At 46.6% G+C, this 11,991-nt stretch overlaps 1 long non-coding RNA gene across 1 annotated transcript; it reads left to right on the top strand.

The window, feature by feature from the left end:
* Positions 1-714: 714 nt before the first annotated feature.
* On the top strand, positions 715-5,242 carry LOC144266293 (uncharacterized). Its single transcript, XR_013346476.1, has 3 exons — positions 715-796; positions 1,274-1,345; positions 5,153-5,242. It is a non-coding gene; the product is annotated as an uncharacterized LOC144266293 (long non-coding RNA).
* The last annotated feature ends 6,749 nt before the right edge of the window (positions 5,243-11,991 follow it).

Here is an 11,991-nt window from a genome sequence, read left to right as displayed (position 1 = left end):
GTCCCGGGGGCAGTCAGGGAGCAGCGGGAGGGTTGGATGGGTTGGGAGTTCTAGGGGGTGGGGGTGAGGAGAGGGATAGGACCAGTGAGTCAGGGGACAGGGGGGGTTAGATGGGTCGGGAGTTCTGGGGGTCCTGTCAGGGGGTGGGGAGTGGTTGGATGGGGCATGGGAGTCCCAGGGGTCTGTCTGGGGCGGCGGTGTGGATAACGTTTGGGGCAGTCAGGGGACAGGTAGGGTCCTAGCGGGGCAGTTAGGGTGGGGGGGTCTCAGGAGGGGGCAGTCAGGGGACAAGGAACAGGGAGGCTTAGGTAGGGGGTTCTGGGGGGCAGTTAGGTGCAGGGGTCCCAGGAGGGGGCATTCAGGGGACAAGGGGCAGGGGGGCATTGGGGGTTCTGAGGGGGGCAGTCAAGGGGTGGGAAGTGGGAGGGAGTGGATGGGGGCAGGGCTAGGGTGGGGCTCTCTCTAACTTTTTTGATTGTTGAAATATGGTAACCCTAGGCGAAGGGGGGGGAGCCGGGGGGCACATGGGGGCCGGTGCCCGCATGCATCCGCTGCAGCCTGCAGGAGCCCCCGGGGCGGGGGTGCCGGGCCGCAGCCTGGGCAGGAGGGGCGGGGGGGCGGCTCCCTGCTAGCGTCGCCGCCACCTTTGCAGGGCTGCTGCCCCCCTGCGCGGCGCCGGCTCCCCCATGGCTGGGGCTCGCTGCCGCCGCAAGTGGGACGCTCTGGCTGTCTGGTGCCTCCGGAAGGCAGCTCCTCTCTGCCAAGCCGCTGCAGCAGCCCAAGCCCAGAAAAGCCAGTGAGTGGACTCGGGGTGGGGGCTGCCAGGGTGGGGTCAGGAGGGCTCGCGGGGGGCTGTGCACCCTCCAGGGCAGTTCAGGGGGCGGGGAGAGGGGAACCTGGTCTGGGGAGCAGCACCTGGGCAGGCTGGCCCCTGGGGTCTATAAAGGCTCGTTGGGATTTGCCCCTTAATGAACCAATGTGCGGGGGGGGGGGGGTGCAAGGTGAAAGTTTCGCTTAGGGCGCAAAATATCCTTGCACCGGCCCTGCCCGACAGCGTGCAACACTATCTCCAACTTTCCCTGCTGTCTGTCACACAGTTTACTGAAGCTCATTCATATTTCCTTTATCTCTGCTTTTCACATGAATTCTATCAATGTGATTGTGGTGGGTGACACAAACATCATGGGGGATGAGGGGCATCCTCCTAATTCTGAAGAAAGGCCAAGAAGAAATTTGTATGAAGAGAGTCTTATGGATCTTGTTTTCTTTTCAGAGTCTGTAATCATGGAGAATAGACCCAGGAATGTAACTGGCTCTGAGTCCTCAGAGACAGTGACTCCTCAAGGTATTGTCTTTAATTCTACAGCTGTGTTCACTTTGCAGAGGTAGTAGACAAAGTCCTTCCTAAACAGAAAGGTTGCTTATCTGGGAGCAACCCCTCTATGAGCCCCTCTTTCCCTTCCTAGACCTGCAGGTTTCAAAGAGATAACCAGGGTCCCATCTTCTTCACCATCCCCTCTGCCCAGCTCTGCAGTGTTCCCTCCAGTCTATCCTCCAGTGCTTGTCCAAGGCTTGGGACATTCACGCCTTCCCTTGGGAGACTGTTCTGCAGTCTGATACTGTATTGTAGTATTCCTTATATTCCTCAGAAGTGTCCCATTACTCAGTGAGATCTATTAGTCCTAGTCATACCCCCGTCTCTCAGGAAGCCATGTGCCCTGTTACCTACAACATGGCACTGAGAGCCAAGAACTCCTGACTCCTAATACAGTCAGTCCCTCTAACCCCAGGATTTATTTTTGCTGCTCTTCTGTGTATTCCCTCAGTTGCCCCACATATTGCCGGTATTAAGGTGTACAAAACTAGAAGGAAAATATTCATGGGAGTTTCACCAATGTCATGCAAAGGAGGCCATCAAATCTGGTCAATGTTAATTAATAGGCCTGAGCCATCCTCTCCCTACCCTGCCAATAACTGGCAGCGACTACAGAATCTACACTTGGAATGAGTGAGTCTTGTGTAGTCTAAGGTTTTCAGTACCCCTCATGGCACTGTTCTAGCTTCACAAGACTAGACTGAACTGGCAAATCTTTTTCCTTTGAAATTTAATATATGAATTCCCCTTTTATGCATCCAAGAGAGACGCACCTCTTAAAACAGTGTTTCCAGGTAATAGTATTTCTGTGTTGTGTGTTAGAGAGAGAGGAGCAAGGTTGTTGAAAGCAGGAGTCTTGTGTATGATATTTGTGCTCCAGTATTTCAACCAACTTTATTCAACTCCTCTTCTCACCCCATCGCGGCCAAATCCCAGTGCCCCATGTCCATAATCTTTGTATTTTCGTATTCCCACCGTCTGCTGCATTTTTCACACCCCTTTTTAATTAGATACTCTTCTTTCTTCTGCATTTTGCACCATCTTGCATAAGCAGAAATCAAACCCACTAATGTCAGTCAGACTTCCAGCCCCACAATGTTAAAGTGGGCTTGAAACTGGCATGATGAGTTTTGCCCACCTTGAGTAGAAGCCGCTAGTATTAGGGTATCACAACCTCCAGGCCTCTTTCCTGCTGCTAAGAGGTCTGCAGCTGCTTGTGCTGAGGGAACCTAGTGATACTACAGCTATTCTACTATACCTCTGGTAGCCTGGGTTCCTTGACATACTGCCAATCAGTGTTTCCCCATCTTATAGACCAGACTAAAATCTTGCCCGTACCACTCACTGCTGAAAGTAAAGGTTGCACATGCACCGTTAGGACTTCAGGGAGTGGGCAAGGCTAAAAACAGAGCTGGAGCTTTTATTTACACACTGTGGGCTACATTCTGCTCTGACCGACAGTCCCTGAAGTCAATGCAAGGCAGTGGAGTAACACAGGGGAATAAGGTCCAATATCTGAACATGGAGGCTAGCAAATTTCTCTCATGCTTTTGTACCAACCAGATCAGTCTTGCCAATGTCCCTCTGGATACAGTAGTAGCTGGTACACAATACCCAAATGAATTGGAAAATGTAGACTTGCCAAAACCATAATCTAACTCATGCTTTTCAATGAGCAATTCAGACAATGGTCCCTATAAATCCATCAATGCCTCATTGATCATTTTGTTCTGTTTTATTGTGCAGCACCAGCTGGTAACACTGCATTGCCCTTGGAGGTCAGTCACCTGCTAGTTTGTCTTTCCCTCAATTTCTAAGAGGCAGACTAGCCTCTCTTCAAACCTGACTCCTCAGGTTCCTTAAGAGCAGTCAGATACAACCCCTGCTTCCTCATTTAATAGCCCCAGTTGTGGGATGCTAATACAGTATTTGCTGCACTGAAGGCTCATTTGAGCTCCCTGAGATGTATCACACTAAGGCTATGCTTACACTTGGAGCTAGGGGTATAATTCCCAGCTCATGCAGACATAATGAATGTCCTGATGCCTCAGAACCATGTGAATCTAGTTCTGTCTTCTTAACAGTACAGCACTGTGCACTTTGCAACACTAGTGCTGAAAGACCTTCTTAAACTGGAAGATTGATTAGCTGCGGGCAACCCCCCAATGAGCCCTTCATTCTGTTCCTGCATGTTCATGTTTTGAAGAGAATACAATCATCCCTTCCTGTCCATCATCAGCCATTATGCCTGAAGCAGAAGTGTTGTCTATAGTCTATCATCCAGGGCTTGTCCTGTGGTGTGTAAATGTTCCAAGCCCAGGGACATCCACCCCTCCCCTTTGGAGACTGTTCCACAGTCTGATTCATCCCATTGTATGGCACTGGTTGTGGTGTTCCATGGAACTGTCTTGTTACACACTGTGATCCCATGAGTCCTAATCATGGCCCTTCTCTCAAGAAGCCATGCCCACTGGTGCCTAGGGGATGACATTGGAAGCCAAGAACTTCTGACTTCTAATACTGCCTCTGACTCACACTGTGGCCATGGCCTTGAAAGAACTTGTCACACTAGTCATGTGTCTCCCCGTGCCTCGGTTTCCCCATATCTTAAAGAGAGACAATAAGGCCAAGTGGCCGCACAGGACAGAGCTTTGGGGTCAGTGATTTATATTTGTTAAGCACTTTCAAGATGAAGTGCCTGTCCCTGATGTGCGAAGCACTCACAGCTCCCAGTGTGTAAGCAGGGGTTGTGAGCTGTGGACGTGGTGAGTGTTGTTGTTGTTTATGTATGCGAATGAGCTCCCCTTTAGCTGTCTATAAGCCAGCTTTTACCTATTCAGCTATTTTAATCCTTCCTCATTAATCAATCATTCCACACTAAGTATCCAGCTCTTTTCTTTTGTATTCCTTCCAGTTGTCCTACATCTCTCTAATATTGACAGGCAGAGAAACCATAAGTAAAATATTATGGTATGTTTCACTAGTGTCATGCAGAAGTGGGCGTCACATCAGGACAACATTGGTAAAGAGGCATGAGCTATTCTCTCTGTCCTGCCAATAACCGGCTGCTACTACAGAATTCAAACTGGGAATGGGTGACTTTTTTTGTAGTCTAAGGTTTTCGGTACCCCTCATGGAATTGTTTTAGGCTGTACAAGACTAGTCTGAACTGGGAAGTCTTTTTCCTCTGCAATATAATTTATGGATCCCTTCCATCCCCCACCCAACAGAGACTTGACTCTAACAATAGTGTTTCCAACTAATGGGAATTCTGTGCCATTTCTTAGAGAGAGAAGAGCCCCAGAGCTAGGCTGGCAGGAGTGGGAGCCCTATGTAGGATATTTGTGCTCCAAGAGTTCGACTAACTTTATTCAACTTGTCTCCCCTCCACCTCAGCCTAATTGCCATGCCCCACGTTCTCAATCATTGTGTTTTCCTATTCCCACCCTCTGCTGCATTTTTCACACCCCTTTTTTAATTGAGTATATTTCTTCTGCATTTTGCACAGTCTTCCATATACTGTCCTCAAATCCACTCATGTCATTCAGACTTTCAGCCACAAAATGTTAAAGTGAGCTTCAAGCTGGGCACAATGTTGTTTTGAACTCTTTGAGAGGAAGCAGTAGAGCAGTGGGTGTTTCATATCGAACTGAACTAGAAAATGCCATCTTGTCGGACCCCTCATCCTTTTCACACTCTGCTTTTAGCCATCCAGACAGTGGTTTCTATGAGCCGAGCAATGTCTCACTGAGCATTTTGTTCTGATTTATAACACAGCACCAGCTGGTATCACATCGCCGAGGCCTGTGGCTGAGGAACCTTTGGAAGATGCCGACAGAGCTGCTTCTCAGATGTTATCAACCAGAGGGTAACGTCTCTGAAAACAGGGTTTTAGGGGGAAAGTTTCTCCTCAGCTGGCACCACAGATCATTGCTGGGATGTTGTTTCCATTGTTATATACTTGTAAAGGGGGGGACTCACCTCGAGTGCGCCCCATCATGGCTGAGCATAGTGTAGCAGCTCTTTCCTCTCTAGCACCCTATGACGCACTCCAAATGAACATTAGCCAAAGTTAATAGTGGTTTTAAATTTTCCCCATGTCGGGAGTTCTACATTTTCCACAGGTAACATGTCAGTTTCCCAGAGTGTGACCTCTCTGCCCAGAGAAATCTGGGTGCCAGTGTCCCTCCATCCCAAGCATTCTTTGCTATTCACTTTGGCAACTTGAATAAACTCCAGTGGTCCGACTTTACAAAATTCAGCAGGAGTCCCTCAGGCACATCTGGGGGTCCTGTGTTTATGACAGCTGCATTAACCTGGGCTGGATGGGGTGTGGGCCTAGATTCCTTTTTAGGACAATTGTCCCTCAGGTTTTCAGTGGAGTTACATATGGAACACCTCCTTCAACCGTCCTCCTGTGAAGGGGGTTTGTGAATGTGATTTTCAGGAGTCAGTTCTGGGGTGGTGCGTGCGTGGGCTCCCAACCGCCTTCTCTTTTCCCAGCAATAAAATGGGGTCCCTCTTTTCTTTGTGCCTTGTACTCACTGGATGCTCAGGATTGTACATAAGGCTCAGCCAGATCTGCTGTTTCCTGTACAGAACCCAAAGATTTATCCCAAATGGCTTCTCTGATCTCTTCAGGTCATATACTCAGGAAATGTTCCTATGCAAAGAGGTCAAATAATTGGTCATAATTCTCAGCCCTTCTGCTCATTTTTTTTCATAAAATCACATCTTATAAACCTTTTTGGCCTCCCTCTCTGTGGCTGTCTGGTCAGCTTCCCATTTTTGGTGTTTCCTAGTCTTCAATTCTTTATCTTTCTGATCAGCCTTCAGTCTGCCCAGTTCAAACTTTGTCCTTCCATCCATGGCTCATTTTATACTTTTTTGGGGTCTGTTTCCTCACTTGAAATAATCAAATAGAACACAACAAACTGTAATCTTTTCTGTCTGTTCCCAGTCCTCTAACTCTGAATCACTCAGAAATCTAATTTACCAGCGCTTGAAGCACGAACTTCAGTCAACCAGCAAGCTGTGTGTAAATCCTGCCACTACTATGCCACTGTGACACTCTCCTGAAGTCCCTCAGAACCAGTCATTGTTTCAGAGGGGTAGCTGTGTTAGTCTGTTGCAGCAAAAACAACAAGGAGGCCTGTGGCACCTTAAAGTCATTGTCATAAGTCATTGTGTTACCTCTCTGCATTAGCAAAGGAGAGCTTTGCTGGAGCTTAAACTGTGTGTCAGCTCCCTGCCACACCAGTCTGTCTGCCCTCACCAGCAAACTCCTTGAGACTCTGCTAGCCTAAACTTTTCCTTGCAGGTAACCTACAGTGTACTCTAGTTCTCAAATTTCCCAGAGACGTCTCTCTGCAGCATCCAGTTCCTCTGATTGGACACTCATAGAAACTTAGTTTGCTGCCTCCAAAGAGACAGAAAACACACTAGCCAGTTAATTTAGATGAGGACTCACTCTTCATTTTAATATACAGCACTGAGATGGTTTCATAAGAAAATAAGAATAGTTTTATTAGTGAAGAACTTAGATTTAAGTGAAACTAAGAGAAAAAAAGAGAGATCTAGTTACAAACAAAACAAAACAAAACACACTTACTAGTGACTAAAATTTAATCTTAGCAAGTTACAATATTTGCCTAAGCAACTTTCTCATTTACAACATATTACCAGCATCTTCCTCACTTCAGATAAGAGGATTGAAGGGCTAAAATCCATATGCTGTTTGTCGGTTTTTGACATGTTTATACTCCAAATATTCTCAAGGGCTGATTATCACCTTTCCTTTTGATGCCATGGGCTTTACTCACCCTGGATGCTGACCTTGTTGGGAATGTATGTCTTTCCCCTTATTTTTGTGGTTTTAATCTCCACAAATGTTAGCCTTAATGGGGATTTACATTTCCCCCCCGTTTTGAATACTGTGGTCTAAATTTTTACACTGACAGCTTTGATGAGGATGTATGTCTCCCCATCTTTGAATACTGTGGTCTAAATCTCCACACAATTGCCGGCCTTATTGGAGACTTGTGCTATTTGAAGGCATGTACGTCACATGCCTGGGGGGGCGCTCCCCTAGGGCTTGCAATGTTACGTGCAGTGAGGAAATGGGACCACCAGTTTGCACTGCTTACCGCTCGCATACCCAACCAGTTCTGGGCTTAACTCACGGCCAATTGCTTGCTGGTGGTTTATCCAAGTCCTCCATAACACACCCCTTAGTTTAAGCAGTACATAACCTTCTTGCACGTTTCCCCTCCCAACTGGTACCCTTATTAACCCCTCTGCTTATACTACACATGTCTAGGTTCCTTTGCACTTAAATTTAAAAAAAAAAGTGGGAACAAGATGTGTCTGAAAAGGGATGAGAGACTTCTATCCCTGGCCTAATGAGGTGGTAAATTAAACATACTCACCTCCTTTTGGATTTCAGTCTCAGTTCCTCAATCAGTTCACAAGCTTGTATCCCGGACGAGCCCCCAGCTGAAGGAACAAATATGGACACCGTGTAGAATCAAACACGTGGGTTTATTACCTACAGCACTGATGGAGTGTTACCTCGCTTATTAGGCTCAGAGACACTGCCAAACAATTGATTACAATGGATTATATGAATTTTCCATGGGCGAAGGGAAATGACGGGGTAGGTAGTCCCAAACCCCTGGATAGGTTTAGCAGCAAGACAAGATAAGCACAGTAGCCAATGGTCAAAAGGTTACATAAAGTCTCCGCCCATGGATTCAGGTTAACACATGACACTTAATTAGTACACAGGTGTTTACTAATTTTAAGTTAGTATAATTTAGTGTGTTAGTATAATTCTGATTTGGGATCCATAGATAATGAAGTAGCTCCCTTGATTGTTCAACAGGTACACACCTAGGAGTTAAAGCAAAAGGACAAATGAAAAATATATAGCAATAAAGGTTGTCTTTTAATTATTCATTTGTGTTTCTAAGGCAGGTACTGGCAATGGCTAGGAAGAGGTGCACATCTGTGAGAGGGAGGATATCATATCTCATACTGATATGTTTGAACCTCTTCCATAAACTTAAGACTGGTGTGTAGGAAGGCACCTCTTCTACAGAAGAAACAAGGCCCCTTTCATTCCCATGGTCTGTTCTTAACTTTGAGATAAAGCCCCCAATTATAATTTCCACCTGGCTTTTTGCTGACCAAGCTTATTTTAGCAAAAAGCAAGGTTGTCCTTTGTTTGTTCTGCTTCTTAGCTAATATTGTTCACTGTTTGCTAGGCCTCTGTTTTCTTGACCAAACTCTGGATTTTGGGCCTGTAAAGAGAGGTGACACAGTCTATATATCAGGTTGTAACATAAACAGCATATGGATTTAGCCCTTCAGTGATCTAATGTTCACAGAATCAGAGAGTGTTGTCCCTTTTGTTTCCTAAATGATGGATAACTAAGGGTATGTCTACACTACGAAATTAGGTCGAATTTATAGAAATCGTTTTTTTAGAAATCGGTTTTATATATTTGAGTATGTGTGTCCCCACAGAAAATGCTCTAAGTGCATTAACTCGGTGGAGTGCTTCCACAGTACCGAGGCTAGAGTCGACTTCTGGAGCGTTGCACTGTGGGTAGCTATCCCACAGTTCCCGCAGTCTCCGCTGCCCATTGGAATTCTGGGTTGAGATCCCAATGCCTGATGGGGCTAAAACATTGTCGCAGGTGGTTCTGGGTACATATCGTCAGGCCCCCGTTCCCTCCCTCCCTCCGTGAAAGCAAGGGCAGACAATCGTTTCGCGCCTTTTTTCCTGAGTTACCTGTGCAGACGCCATACCATGGCAAGCATGGAGCCCGCTCAGCTCACTGTCACCGTATGTCTCCTGGGTGCTGGCAGACGCGGTACTGCATTGCTACACAGCAGCAGCAACCCAGCAGCAGAAGCTGGATATGAGTCAGCAGTGTGCCCTTGTTGCCAAGAAGGCCAATGGCATTTTGGGATGTATAAGTAGGGGCATAGCGAGCAGATCGAGGGACGTGATCGTTCCCCTCTATTCGACATTGGTGAGGCCTCATCTGGAGTACTGTGTCCAGTTTTGGGCCCCACACTACAAGAAGGATGTGGATAAATTGGAGAGAGTCCAGCGAAGGGCAACAAAAATGATTAGGGGTCTAGAACACATGACTTATGAGGAGAGGCTGAGGGAGCTGGGATTGTTTAGCCTGCAGAAGAGAAGAATGAGGGGGGATTTGATAGCTGCTTTCAACTACCTGAAAGGGGGTTCCAAAGAGGATGGCTCTAGACTGTTCTCAATGGTAGCAGATGACAGAACGAGGAGTAATGGTCTCAAGTTGCAGTGGGGGAGGTTTAGATTGGATATTAGGAAAAACTTTTTCACTAAGAGGGTGGTGAAACACTGGAATGCGTTACCTAGGGAGGTGGTAGAATCTCCTTCCTTAGAGGTTTTCAAGGTCAGGCTTGACAAAGCCCTGGCTGGGATGATTTAACTGGGAATTGGTCCTGCTTCGAGCAGGGGGTTGGACTAGATGACCTTCAGGGGTCCCTTCCAACCCTGATATTCTATGAACCCATTGCCTTGTGGCAGCAGACGGTGCAATAGTACTGGTAGCCGTCATCGTCATGTCCGAGGTGCTCCTGGTCGCCTGTGTGAGGTCGATCAGGAGCGCCTGGGCAGACATGGGCGCAGGGACTAAATTTGGAGTGACTTGATCAAGTCATTCTCATTAGGCCTGCAGTCAGTCCTATTAAACCATCTTATGGTGAGGAGGCAGATGATACGGGTTGCTAGCAGTCCTATTGCATCATCTTCGGCCGGGCAGGCAAGAGATGAGGATGGCTAGCAGTCCTATTGTACCATCTTCTGCCGAGCAGCCATGAGATGTGGATGGCATGCAGTCCTTCTGCACCATCTGCTGCCAGCCAAAGATGTAAAAGATAGATGGAGTGTATCAAAACAAGAAATAGACCAGATTTGTTTTGTACTCATTTGCAACCCCCTCCCGCCCCCCATCTAGGGGACTCATTCCTCTAGGTCACACTGCAATCACTCACAGAGAAGGTGCAGCGAGGTAAATCTAGCCATGTATCAATCAGAGGCCAGACTAACCTCCTTGTTCCAATAAGAACAATAACTTAGGTGCACCATTTCTTATTGGAACCCTCCATGAAGTCCTACCTGAAATACTCCTTGATGTAAAGCCACCCCCTTTGTTGATTTTAGCTCCCTGTAAGCCATGTCATCACTTGCCCCTCCCTGCGTCAGAGCAACGGCAAACAATCGTGCATCTGAGTTGAGAGTGCTGTCCAGAGCAGTCACAATGGAGCGCTCTGGCATAGCTCCCGCAGGCCAATACCGTCAAATTGTGTCCACAGTCCACCAAATTCGACCCGTCAAGGCCGATTTAAGCGCTAATCCACTTGTCAGGGGTGGAGTAAGGAAATCGATTTTAAGAGCCCTTTAAGTCGAAATAAAGGGCTTCATCGTCTGGACAGGTGCAGGTTTACATCGATTTAACGCTGCTAAATTCGACCTAAAGTCCTAGTGTAGACCAGGGCTAAGGGATTCTCTTTGCTTTCCTTATATTTCCCAGAGGCCATTGTTTTTTCCTCAAAGGCAGGAAGGCCTCATGGGGGTTTCCTCTGCTGCTTGTGAGTGTGATTACTTTGTTTACCTTATGTGTAAATGCACTTTCCTTGTTCTCTGCCTGTAATCAAGCCAGGCAGACAAATTAAGCCACATTCCTTTGTCTAAGACTGACTTATTTATTCCCTGCCTGCAAAACATATTTTAAGAACATATTTCCACCACACATACATAGCTCTTTGTATGCAACCTGTATACACACCACATAATGATATTCATGATCAGAGTGTCATCAATTTTTATATAATACCGTACAAGACAATGTTTGGCTAAATATACTGAAAACAGTGTGTCTTGAATGCCCTATGCTAGTTGGCATAAAGTGGCTCCTAGGATCACTCACCCCACCCCAAGGGCTCCTTTTCTGTTCTAATCTCCTGTCAGAGCAGTGGCCCCAAGACTTCTCCTTGGACTCAAACAGACTAACCTAAAAGTGAAGTACAAACCACAATGAAAGAAAGTGCTTGGGAGGATAGGATTATAATTCAAAATGATCTGGACAAACTCGAGAAATGGCCTGAGGTAATTAGGATGAAATTCAATAAGGACAAAAGCAAAGTACTCCACTTAGGAAGGAACAATCAGTTACACACATACAAAATGGGAAGAGACTGCCTTGGAAGGAGTACTGTGGAAAGGGATCTAGGGGTCATAGTGGACCACAAGCTAAATATGAATCAACAGTGTAACACTGTTGCAAAAAAAGAAAACATCATTCTGGAATTCATTAGCAGGAGTGTTGTAAGCAAGACACAAGAAGTAATTCTTCCGCTCTACTCCACACTGATTAGGCCTCAACTGGAGTACTGTGTCCAGTTCTGGTCCCACATTTCAGGAAAGATGTGTACAGATTAGAAAAAGTCCAGAGAAAAGTAACAAAAATGATGAAAGGTCTAGAAAACATGACCAATGAAGGAAGATTGAAAAAATTGGGTTTGTTTAGTGTGGCAAAGAGAAGACTGAGAGGAGACATGAT

Source organism: Eretmochelys imbricata, chromosome 6 (genome assembly GCF_965152235.1).
Source record: "Eretmochelys imbricata isolate rEreImb1 chromosome 6, rEreImb1.hap1, whole genome shotgun sequence".
In the NCBI taxonomy this organism is placed as follows: Eukaryota; Metazoa; Chordata; order Testudines; family Cheloniidae; genus Eretmochelys; species Eretmochelys imbricata.
This window is presented reverse-complemented; position numbering and strand designations above follow the sequence as displayed.